The sequence below is a fragment of the Sabethes cyaneus genome, chromosome 3, assembly GCF_943734655.1.
Source record: "Sabethes cyaneus chromosome 3, idSabCyanKW18_F2, whole genome shotgun sequence".
NCBI lineage: Eukaryota > Metazoa > Arthropoda > Insecta > Diptera > Culicidae > Sabethes > Sabethes cyaneus.
The window spans coordinates 100,512,271-100,525,942 of NC_071355.1; the positions used below are offsets into that span (position 1 = coordinate 100,512,271).

The 13,672-nt window shown below is 41.3% G+C and overlaps 1 protein-coding gene across 1 annotated transcript in view; it reads left to right on the forward strand.

Moving 5' to 3' along the window:
- The window catches only part of LOC128744410 (uncharacterized), a 38,928-nt gene that overhangs the window by 851 nt on the left and 24,405 nt on the right, over positions 1-13,672 (forward strand). The window lies entirely within an intron of this gene.

Here is a 13,672-nt window from a genome sequence, read left to right on the forward strand (position 1 = left end):
GTAGCTTCGCGTAGGGTGAATCGCCCGATTTTCGACCCGACGAATCGCCCGATTGTTGCAACGACGCTTATGGGAGTTTAACAGGGCGATCTACTGATTCATCGGTATGTTTAATCGATCGACTAAAACCGACCAAATTGGCTGTTTAGTAGGGTGATCTAATAGACCTGGCCAACGAAACCAGACGAAATAGGTTGATTAATCGAAAGATAAAATTCGTCAATATAGACGAAATAGGTAAATTGATTGGTGCATTCAATTGAGTTCCCTACTAAAGCCGATCAAATCGGTAGAGGAATCGTATGACGAAATACGTAAGTCAAACTAAATCGGCAGATGAATCAACGTAAGAAATTATGCAACCTACCGAACCAGACGAAATAGGTGGATTAATGGGTGCATAAAATTGAGCAGCCTACGGTACCAGACCAAATAGGTGGATTTTCGGATGTTTCAGTTACTTAAACAAATAATGCAGGCATTATCTATTATTTTTATTATTTTATTACACGTACTTACATCTGTTTCACCGTTGAAATTGTAGAGACACACGAGTTGTTAACGCATTGACGGTTTATTAACAAAGAGTTAGACTCACACCAGAGCTAGTCGTATTTATAGTAAACGTATAAATCAAAGATTGCTAAGTTTATAAAACTAATGTTGGGTCTGTATTTCAACACCCCCTCTCAGACCTATAGCGCTACACGGTGTTTGTTAAAGATATTTGCGGGAAGCGCTTTTGTAAACACATCTGTTGTCGCGAGCAACACTTATTTTGGCTAGAGATGGTCTTAGCCGGTGGTTTTCGTTGTTGCTCCAAAGTCAATTTTCCGACTAGGTCGTACTTTGAAATTGGATGTGATATTCACTCGTGCTGATTAACTAAATTCACTTCACTACTGTGGGAAACTGTTCCCAGGAAAACTTAACTTTATTGAAAAAGGTTACAATTGTCGTCTTAAAGCTACGCGTTGAATAATCGATGGATACTTATGTAAAGCATCCCAGAAAAATTTACTTATATACTATGTCCCTTTAGATACCAGACTTTTCTTCAAATATCCATAATTTTTATTTATTTTCCTTCTGGAGTCTAACGGGCGCTTATTCTAAAACACTATAATTGTTTGAACACTGCTCATTGCGTCCTAACGATAAAAAGAGAAAGAAATTCTAAATGCGACACATGGGAGTGGCTTAATCTTTCATGCCCTAAGCAGGTAGTCTAATCAGTACATAATCCCTGCACGAGATGGTTTTTCAGATTCCTTTTCATATTCTGATTTTCCTACTCCCGATCAGATGGATCGTTTTGCTGGCGTGTTTATTTTTTTTTTTTACATCGTTGGCGCGTCTAGCTAAGCAGCTTGTTTGCTCTACCTCTGGAAGCGATAATGCCTCCAGCTAAGTTATTTATTTTTATCATTCCGCTCTAGCAGCGACATTCCGGGGCCCGTAAATCATCCTAGATTTACTAATTAATTTGTTGTATTTTTGGATATAAATATGCTTCGGGTGCAGCCGGCAGATCGGCCTCCCTTGGTGCACTTTCAATATGTAGACTTATTTCATTTGTTTCATTCTTTTGGGCCATTCTTCTCATTGAATCTCGGTGGGACAAGAAGCTCGTTAGTGAATCCCAAAATGATGCTATAAGTTGCCAACCGAGACCGTATATATCATATAATATACGTCCGTGCATAAAAGTATCAATTACAAATTTAATTATCCTACCAATCATGTATATTCCAATAAATGTAGAAGTTATATTCCCCAGCCAAGTTGACCAGGACATCAACTTGCTCCAATATTTTTCGATGACGTTTTCAACTATCCTACTTGAAACAAGCGCATCGAAACGAAATCCTTGAACATCGGGTCGCTGACCAACTAGGATTTTGTGTAATACGTTAGACGCTATACGTCTGTCTCCCTGTTCATATATCATATTCCTCATTTTTTCAACACTGTCCGCATCATATACTCCACTTTGCATAAGATTTGGTAGCGGCGTGTAGGACCATGTAGTAAGAATATCCGTTGCAAGCTGTAACGGAGCGGTAGTCTCTCGTATACGACTATCTGTGGTATACCATCTACCACCGATTCGAAATTTGGCAGGGAGTAAAGGTGTGCAATCAATTTGCGTCCCTCTAATTTGCAGAATTCTGGTCACAGGTGATATAAACATTGATTTGTTATTATAATTTACTGGTATCTCTTGATAGCAGTTTTCTTCCGACCTGGGCATTACGTAAACTGGTTTACACTCCAAAATGTGTAAAACTTCACCTGCTACAACGGCCGTATATCCGGACCGCTTAATTATACTAGAAACAAATTCCGTAGGATTTAATCGTGCTAATGTTAATCTTGTTTCCATTAGCGTTTTATCGACTTTACATATTTCAGTCATAACTGTATTGTAAAGTTCAGTCATGCTCTGACCAATATAATTTTCGACGATTGTTATTTTTGAGTTGAAGTATGTAAACAAGTCAAAATTTCTACCTGATGTAGATCGTCTAATAAAGGGAGAGTTGAAGCCAACTACTTCTACTATTAATATTCGTGGGTGATCAGTTGTAAAACCAACATTACCACAAATTTTCGTTTGCTCCCTAGCACGAATAGAAAACAAATTCGACTTGGAGATTGTGCTGTAGATAACATTCATCGCTTTACGACCTTCGTGTTTATTTTCGTTTTTAGTTTTGTTTACTGTACCCTCGTAAATAACTTCGAACTCAGTTTCTTCGCATTTTTTATTAAGGTTTACGTCCCAGGTGATGTATCCGTCTTCTGAATCTAAACATCGTCCTTGGGAATAAAAGCAATTTATACTGTTTCTCAAATATACAGTATCGCTTTCGAAGTCAACTGTTGCTACATAATCTTGTAACGTTATCTCATACTCGTAAAAAACCAATGCATTCTCCCATGTATATTCGGGTGTCCAATGTCTCCCGCCTACACAACTACTTCCAGAAACGGAACCCACAATGAGTTTCTCACCTCTAACTGTAGAGTTTCGTTTTAGTTCGCGAATCGTATGAGTGTCTGTAAGTGTCACTCTATTAAGTTGATGTGAAAGTCTACATTCTTCTGCAGTAAACTCTTTCACCATGTAAGCATAACCCCTCTCGAATTCAGATGTATGTGAATGCATACCACAATGCTTAATTCGGCGCTTCATTATCACCTTGCATTGGAATACATGTATTTCGCTTTTGACATTACGTTGCAAGACCTGTATTTGCACTTCTTCCGTCGTTAAATTGTTGGAAGGTGGAATACAAGATGCTACATCTAATAATGAATAACTCGTTAAGTTAACTTCAGGATTGCCGCAGTCGTAAGCGATTAGCCCGGAACCTTCATAGGAAAACACGGATCCGAATGCCGCACATATAATGTAAATAAGCATAAGTAAATTACCCCACGTCCAGGGTCTAATTATAGCTTTTCTCTTACGCTTTGGTTCGGGTTTTGAAATTTGAGCTGCAATCCGTTTGACTTCGTCAAGATCAATGCATTTTCTCTTCCCATATTCGTATGGTTTAAATATTTCGGTTGGCGTTCTTTTTACTACACCAGCAAAGTTATGTTTATTGCCTGCACTTGACTTTACAGCATGCGGCTTCCTAGAACTTTGCTCTTCAAAATTTTGCTTTATTGTTTGTTTGAGTTCAACGCCCAAATTTTCTTCTCCTTTTGCGGTACCTCCCTCTTCACTCGGAGGGCTTACATCTAGTACGGCTAACTTAACAACGGGTCTTTTTAATATTCCTGTCGTCGTTCTGATTGTGGCCGAGCGAACCTTTTGGTCTTTGCCCGGATGTACTTCTATTACCATTCCCTTTTGCCACTTTGCTTTATGATGATCATCGGCTATCATTACGATGTCACCAACACGTATATTGCGAATCTCTTCTGTCCATTTGGATCTCCTTGCGATTGAAGGAAGATACTCATGTAACCAACGATCCCAATAATTTTTTGCTAGTAGTTGAACGCGCTTCCACTGTTGTCTTGACGCTTCCGCTTTGGAGGTGTCATTCAGGGAAGGTTCTGATTCCCCGGCGCATCCAAATAAAAAGTGGTTTGGAGTGAGTGGTTCATCATCAGTGGCGTCAAGTGAAATGGCTGTTAGTGGCCTACAATTTATTATAAATTCAATTTCTGCCAAAAGGTGTCTAAAGACGTGCTCAGGCATTGTTTCACTGGGCATTAAAGTCTTTATTTCGTACACCTGCCTCTCCCAGCATCCACCGTGGTGTGGAGAGGCTGGAGTATTAAAATGCCATTCAATTCCTTCAGTAGACAACCGACGTTGAAGTTTTTTCAGCTCATTATCTGCTCCAACAAAATTAGTTCCGTTATCGCTATAAAGGTACTTAATTCTACCTCGTCTAGCTTGGACTGTAGTGAGGCACAATAAGAATGCATCTGCACTTAAGTTCTGTGCTACTTCTATATAAACAGCTCTAGTTGTCATACATGTAAATAGAGCTCCCCATCTTTTCTCCGACCGTCTATTAACCGATACGTTATATGGACCAAAATAATCCACTCCCGTATGTGTAAACGGCTTTACGAATGGTTGTAATCTACACTCGGGCAATGGTGCCATTTTAGGCGCCTTTGCTCTCGCAGATTCATTCTTACAACGCTGGCAACGATTTTTAATTTTTCTCATACCGGCGTCAATGTGAATGATATGATATTTCTGTTGGACTGCTGCTATAGCAGCCTTCATTTTCTTATGCTTGAAACGCTCATGTTGGTGTTTCAGTATTAACTCAGATACATGATGTTTATCTGGTAAAATGTAGGGATATCGAGCCGCATATGGAACAAATTTCGTATTTTTATAACGTGTTTCTGATCTCATTATACCGTTGTCTGCCACAAACGGCGTGAGAGTTCGAATCCTACTGCTTTTATCAACCGTTCCAGTAGTTTGCAATTCCACCATCTCATCAGGAAACGCATTCCATTGAGCGGTTCGAATCAAAAACTCTTCAGCTTGCTGCATATCAGAAGCGGTTATTATGTTATTAAAGGGTAAGTTTCGCCTTTTACTTTTAATAAATTGCGCGAACTTTTTAATTATGCAGAGTGCTCTTTTCAACCGATTCCAATCAGAGCACCAAGTAATACATAAAATATCGAACCGTGGCTTATCGATTTCCTTTAGCGTATACATGGGTCGTAATTCTTCATGACACGACTCTTTAATTGATATATCATTGAATTTCGTTGGCCATTCGGATTCCTTTAGTTTTAAAAAGGATGGGCCTTCTATAAATTTAGACTCTGATGAAATTACCTTTGTTCCTTCATCAGCAGGGTTTGATGCGGAATCTATATATCTCCATTGAGATTCCATTGTACTATCGAGAATCTCACTTACTCGATATTGCACAAACTGCTTATATTTTCTAACATCTGATTTTATCCAGCTCAAGACTGTTTTCGAATCAGTCCAAAAGATTGTTTTGTGGATAGTTAATCTTAACTCGCTTTGTACTGTGTTTAATAAACGAGTTCCCAAAACTGCTGCCTGCAGCTCTAGTCGCGGCACCGATATAATTTTCGTAGGCGCGACTCTAGCTTTGGCGGCGACTATAGTGACATCAGTTTGCAAATGTGACATAGTTCTCATATATATTACAGTTGCGTATGCCTTTAATGATGCGTCGCAAAATATATGAAGTTCTCTTCTAGATTCCTTTTGTTGAAGAGAGTAACATCTTGGAATACTCAAGTTCTCAAGTACCGATAGCTTTTTTATCCAGTTTTGCCAAGTTTTATTCAAATTGTCGGGAATTTTATCATCCCATTCAATACCAGTGCGCCACAAATCTTGCATTATTAATTTTGACTCTATCGTTATGTGAGATATGAGTCCTAATGGGTCATACACACTCATAATGAAAGACAAAACTTCTCTTTTCGTTGGTTCTAATGTGACTGCTTCAGGTATTTTTAATTTGTATTTAAATGTATCGGATTGTGTATTCCAATACATGCCCAATATTTTCTCGAAGTTTTGCTCTTCATCAAGAGAGACTTCTTTTATTGGCGATATTCTATCAGCCGGCAATTTGCTGAGTAGTTCTTTAGAATTTGAAACAAAGCCTCTTATTTTAAAGCTTGCCCCATCATGTATGCGAATTACATCTGAAACTATTCTTGTCGCATTAGTTATGTCATGGAAGCTATCTAGATAATCATCTACATAATGATTTCTGATAATTGCTTCTACTGCATCAGGACTTTCGCTTAAGAAGTTTTTCGCGTTTGTGTTCTTTACGAATTGCGCGCAAGCTGGCGAGCATGTCGCACCAAACGTCATTACTTGCATCTCGTAAACGTCCAAACGAACCTTGGAACTTTCCCTAAAGAGGATTCGTTGGGCTTGCCGATCTTCTTTTATTATTCCAACTCGATGGAACATCTCCTGAATGTCGCCTGAAATCGCGAATGGTGCTTCTCTAAAGCGTATCTTGATTCCTAAGGCTGATTCAGTCATATCTGGTCCTGATAGCAATTGAGAATTGAGGGAAACGCCCTCCATTTTTGCAGCTGCGTCGAATACTAGTCTTGGTTTCGGCGGCTGCTTATTTTTGTTTATAGTCACGAAGTGAGGGAGATAAAATGTTTTTGGAGTACTTTTCATATACTCTTCAACTGTTAATTTACGCATATATCCCTTTTCGACATATTCTTTTATCTTGGCATTATACCAATCTCTTAGCGTTGGATCCTTATCCATCTTTCTTTCTTGTATTAGAAGACGTCCCAACGCAGTTTTAAAGCTGTTTGGAAATTTCACGTCTTCATTTTTCCATAACAGGCCAATCTCATAGCCCTGGTTAGTTTTTGTTAAGGTGTTTTCCATTATTTTAATGGCTTGCTCATCCGCTTTCGGAATCAGGTTGCTTTGTGGGACTTTTACCCCAAAGGCTTCTGTTGAGAAGTAATTCGACATCATTTCTCTAATTGACTTCTCTTCTTCAATAACTTCATCTATGGAGAACAAGTTTTTGGTGTTAGTATTAACTTCGCTACCACCAAAAATAGTCCATCCCAATTTTGTTTGTTTGGCAATGGGCTCATTATTTCCCCTCGAGCGTTCTGCTATTGCCTTAAATAAATAAGCATGAGGTAGCCCCAATAGTATGGTGGGTACCGCTTGCTCATATGATCGCATATTTACATCACGAAGGTAAGGATATCGTGATTTTAATTGTTTCATATCTATTGATTGAACAGGTAAATTCAGTTCATCAACTGTTCTCATGTTTTTAATGGTAAAGATTTGTCCATTATCGGCTTGGACCTTAATTTGTATTACCTGACTATTCCGTTCTTCCTGGACTTCTCCGTTGGTCCAGGCAAGCGTTAGCGGAACACATGAACCTGTTGCTTTAACATCATTTGCAACTTGTTCCTTGATCAAACTTACAGACGAACCTGTATCAAAGAAAGCGAATGTTTTATATTCGCAGTCTTCGCCGATTATTGTAATCGGCACTACTTGATAGTAGATAGTCTTGTTATTTTGCACAAGACAATTTACATTTTCAGGTTGTCTTCTTGACGTGTCTGAATTGTTGTTTCTTGTATTAAAGGGCGCGTGCAGCAATGGATGGTGCTTCAATGTGCAACCGTCAACACCACATGTTTTACCAATCTTGCAATCCTGCATTCTATGGTTGCTGTAATTACAACAAGAGAAACAAATTTTCCTTTCCCTTGTGAATTGCCTTCTTTTGTCAAGTGGCATCCTTTTAAAATTTAGGCAATCAGATAAACGATGATCGCCCTTGCAAGCAAAGCATCTGGACTGTTTATTACCGAGGAAATTCACCCGGTCTGGTCTTGTTCTTTCATAGTTAACGCCTCTTTCCGCGATTAACATGTTCGCAAGAGTTTCTTGTGGTTTCAACCACTTATAAAAATTTTCCAATGTTGGAGCCGTATAGGGGTTTTTAGGAGTTGACATGAGTCTCTCCTCATTAAGGTGCATCAACCATTTTTGATGCAATGTTGTTGGTAATTTAAAGGCCAAGTCTTTAATCAGACGTTGGTCATTTAAATATTCCTCTCTATTTAAACTTTTCATAGTTATTACCAGGTTTCCAATCCCTGATATAAAATCGACTACCGTTTTAGGCATTTCTAATCGTGGAGCCTTTAACGAAAGTACTTCTTTTAATAAGCCATTATAGACCATTTCGGAACTGCCGAAATGTTCTTCTAATTTATTCAAAATTATTCCGACGTTGGCGGAATCCAACAGGAGTGCACTGACTAATTTCAATGCATTTCCTTTGAGACTTTTTTGCAGTCTATACAAATTTTCCAAATTGGAAAAATTACCTTTATTCGTGGTTTCGATAAAGGTTTGTTTAAATCTGGGCCAAAGATTATATGCCCCATCAAAATATGGCAAGTCAATCATCGACTGTTTCATCAAGAAATTGTCAGTTGATGAATGCTTCTCGACATTAATTTCTTTTATTTTGTTAATAATTTCGTTAAATGCCTCGACATGCGAGCTGTCGGGAGTTTCTAATCGAGAAATCTTCTTGTCCCTACTCGAGATCTCGTCGTAGAGTCTCTTACATTTAAAACAAATCCACGGCTCCTTTTCGCCGGGAGTGTGATCTAATCCCGCGCATGACACGTGGAACCAGCGATCACATTCGTCGCAGGCTACCAACGTGCCGATGCTATCGGGTTTTTCACAAAGACGGCAATTGCCGTTTTTATTATTTACTAAAATTTTGTGCATTTTCACTCACCAGATGTTTTTCTTTGCCTTTGCCTGTGTCTGCTGTGTTTGTTGATTCTAGGGTTCACCGACCGTTCGTCGATGCGGTTGCCACCAGCTGATTCCCGATGCTTCTACGCTGCTGCTTCTGTTCACCGACCTTTTGCCACCGACTGGGTGCCGATGTGTTGGAATCACCGACCGCCTGTTGGTTGGAGTGTCACCGGCCTATTTGAGCGTCGATGTTTCGGATTACACTAGTCGCCTACTAGTGACTCAAGCTAGCCCACTAGACTTGAGCTTTTGGATAGCACCGACCTTCCGTCGGTTGGGTTGCACCGGCCTCCTTGTGTGCCGGTGTTTTTTCGGATCACACTAGCGCCTGCTAGTGACTCAAGCAGCTCACTGAACTTGAGATTTTAGATAGCACCGACGCCTGTCGGTAAATATCACCGGTCTCCTTGCTGACCGACGATTACAATGGCACTAGCGCCTGCTAGTGACTCAAGCAGCTCACTGAACTTGAGATTTTAGATAACACCGACGCCTTCTGTCGGTTGGGTTGCACCGGCTTCCTTGTGTGCCGATGTTTTTTCGGATTGCACTAGCGCCTGCTAGTGACTCAAGCAGCTCACTGAACTTGAGATTTTGGTTAACACCGACGCCTGTCGGTAAATATCACCGGCCTCCTTGAGCGCCGACGATTACAATGGCACTAGCGCCTGCTAGTGACTCAAGCAGCTCACTGAACTTGAGATTTTAGATAGCACCGACGCCTTCCGTCGGTTGGGTTGCACCGGCCTCCTCGTGTGCCGGTGTTTTTTCGGATTACACTAGCGCCTGCTAGTGACTCAAGCAGCTCACTGAACTTGAGATTTTAGATAACACCGACGCCTGTCGGTAAGTATCACCGGTCTCCTTGCTGACCGACGATTACAATGGCACTAGCGCCTGCTAGTGACTCAAGCAGCTCACTGAACTTGAGATTTTAGATAACACCGACGCCTTCTGTCGGTTGGGTTGCACCGGCCTCCTTGTGTGCCGGTGTTTTTTCGGATTACACTAGCGCCTGCTAGTGACTCAAGCAGCTCACTGAACTTGAGATTTTGGATAGCACCGACGCCTGTTGTCGGTAGATATCACCGGCCTCCTTGAGCGCCAATGATAGCGGGTGCTGCCCCAAACTGGTAGAAGTCGTCCCGTCTTTTGCCTGCTTGCTTGCAGCAGGTCTTTTTTAATTACCCTTGTGCGGGCCAACAATTGTCACTTCTACCCTTGTGGTAGAAGTCGACTCAAAACAGTCAGCTTTCTGACTGAAATTGCGAGTATTATTTTCCTCGACTTAGTGCCTGTACGCTTGCGACAGGTCTTTTTTTTTTACTTTCTTACCCTAGCGCGGGTCAAGAATTGTCACTTCCACCGCCAGTGGCAGAAGTCGACACAAAAATTCAACCAAACAGTCTGGTTGGAAGCTTCCTGGTTTTATTCCGTGAGTTCGCCTTCCTTACTATCCTCTCTGGATAGCCACCATTAAATGTTGTCGCGAGCAACACTTATTTTGGCTAGAGATGGTCTTAGCCGGTGGTTTTCGTTGTTGCTCTAAAGTCAATTTTCCGACTAGGTCGTACTTTGAAATTGGATGTGATATTCACTCGTGCTGATTAACTAAATTCACTTCACTACTGTGGGAAACTGTTCCCAGGAAAACTTAACTTTATTGAAAAAGGTTACAATTGTCGTCTTAAAGCTACGCGTTGAATAATCGATGGATACTTATGTAAAGCATCCCAGAAAAATTTACTTATATACTATGTCCCTTTAGATACCAGACTTTTCTTCAAATATCCATAATTTTTATTTATTTTCCTTCTGGAGTCTAACGGGCGCTTATTCTAAAACACTATAATTGTTTGAACACTGCTCATTGCGTCCTAACGATAAAAAGAGAAAGAAATTCTAAATGCGACACATGGGAGTGGCTTAATCTTTCATGCCCTAAGCAGGTAGTCTAATCAGTACATAATCCCTGCACGAGATGGTTTTTCAGATTCCTTTTCATATTCTGATTTTCCTACTCCCGATCAGATGGATCGTTTTGCTGGCGTGTTTATTTTTTTTTTTTTACATCGTTGGCGCGTCTAGCTAAGCAGCTTGTTTGCTCTACCTCTGGAAGCGATAATGCCTCCAGCTAAGTTATTTATTTTTATCATTCCGCTCTAGCAGCGACAACATCAGCAAGCTGTTTCTGAGTAGAAACAAACTCTATCGATATAGAACCATTCTGGACACACTCGCGAATATAGTTGTAACGTATATCCAAATGCTTCATTCGTTTTTGTTCTTGTGGTTCGGTTGCAATATAAATACACGATTGATTGTCTTCGAAGATAACCGTGGGAGATTCTAAAACGACATTAAATTCGGATAGCAAATTCCTCAACCAGATTGCCTCGCATGCTGCTTGACTGATGGATATGTATTCAGCCTCTGTAGAACTCAACGATACACTGGTTTGCTTCCTTGTCGTCCACGAAACCGTATTTCCGAAGACCTGGAACAAACAACCGGATGTCGACCGTCGATCGTTCACGTCGCTTCCCCAGTCAGCATCAGCAAATCCAGCAAGTGGTGAAACGGCATCCCTTTGCTGATAAGTCAGAGAGTAGTTTCTGGTTCCTTGCAGATAGCGTAACACACGTTTGAGATGAGTCCAATGAAGATCCGACGCACCACCTTGAAAACGACTGAGAATATTCACAGCACTACTGATGTCCGGCCGAGTTGACAGCATCAAGTACGTCAGACACCCAACAAGTTCACGATAAGGATGACATGTTGGCGATTCGTTTTCCTCAAGCTTGTTCAATTTCAAATTTACTTCCATCGGGGTAGCTACTGACTTGCAATTCTCCATCCCAAAACGTTTGAGCAGATCGGATATATATTTGGTTTGATTCAACGACAACGTACCTTTGCTTCTATCCAGTTCAATTTTTAAACCAAGGAAATACTGGAGCTCCTGCATATCCTTCATTTCGAATTCCCGTTGTAGTTGAAGTTTGATCCGCTTAATTTCCTCTAGTGAATTTGACGCCAGAACAATATCGTCAACATAGAGCACTAAATAAATACGTACACATTTCGACTGTTTCACGTACAGGCAAGTATCATACTGCGACCGCTCGAACCCAAGACTTAACAGGAAACTGTTGAACCGTTCGTTCCAACTGCGAGGTGTTTGTTTAAGGCCATACAGTGATTTGTTTAACCTGCACACTTTATTACCCCTCTCAAATCCTGGAGGCTGCCGCATGTACACCGTTTCCGTAAGCTCTCCGTTGAGAAACGCAGTACAGACATCCATTTGATGTAGATGAAGACCTTGCTGTAACGCTACTGACAGCAACGTTCGAACAGTAGTTACACGCACAACGGGAGCGTAAGTTTCTTGATAGTCGAAACCATAACGCTGGGAACACCCTTTTGCTACCAGTCGTGCTTTGTATCTAGGAAGTGGATCTCCTGCTTTAATTTTGAAAACCCACTTACACGGCACTACTCTTTTGCCTTCCGGAAGATCAGCCAGTCATCGCGTTCCTGCAACTCTTCAATGCTTTCCGGTAACGCTTCCACGAAGTTTTCCGCATTTAGGGCAAAAGCAACACACATGTCATAATCAGCCAGACGAGAGGGAGGCCCACGGACTCGCTGACTACGTCGAACAGGAACAGTTTCTTCCACGGCACTTCGATCCGTATCACTATCCACCTCTTCAGCAGTATCAGTACCAGCTTCCTCCAACCGTTGCTGCGCATTTCCGGTAATTTTATTCACCTCATTACCATTCATCGGCAGTTGATCTGCTACTAAATGATCATCCGTGTAGATTTCCTTACATTGTGTAATCTTTGGTTTGGTTTCCTCAACAATTACGTCTCGAGCAATTACGATTTTTCGCTGAGTTGGATTCCACAGTCGATATCCGTTAACACCATAACCAACCAAATAGCAGACTTGGCTTTTGGCTTCGAGCTTAGACCGTTTTTCCTTTGGAACGTGACTGAACGCCTTGCTTCCGAAAATTCGCAATTTCGACACATTTGGTTTGTGCCCAAACCACATTTCGTAAGGTGTTTTCATTTGCGGGAGTGCAGATGTTGGACTACGATTGATTGTATAAACAGTTGCCACTACTGCTTCACACCACATCGACCGTTTGAATCCCGCATCATCTAGCATAGCTCTCGACCGTTCCATTATAGTCCTATTCATCCTTTCGGCAACGCCATTCTGCTGTGGCGTATAAGGCACAGTTGGTTCCTTTCTAATACCTGCATTCTCACAATATGCGATGAATTCCGCATTAATATACTCTCCACCGTTGTCACTCCTTAACCTTGTAATTTTTGTTCCAAAATGAGCGGTGGCCATTGCAGCATATTTTTGAAATGCTTCCAGTACGTCACTTTTTGCCTTCAGCGTATAGACAGCGGTAAAATGCGTGAAATCGTCAATGAAACTGACAAATATTTTTCTTCCATTCCAGGAGCCGGGGTTGAACGGACCGCATACATCCGTATGGATTAGTTCAAGAGGACGAGCAGAACGAGGTCGACTAATCTCCTCGAACGGCAAACGTGTTTGCTTCCCCATCATGCATGATTCACATACCTTCGTATCCGGTGCAGCATTTCCTCCAATGTCGATTCCCTCGACCATGTTGTGACGAATAAGTTTCAGCAGGCCAGTATTCCCGATGTGCCCGTACCGACGATGCCATAGAGACATTTCATTCTCCGCTTCCGAAACTATGGCTGAATTGGTTCGGTTGACGGTCACATCCAGCTCGTAAAGTCTACCCTGTCGCTTAGCTCGGCAGACCAC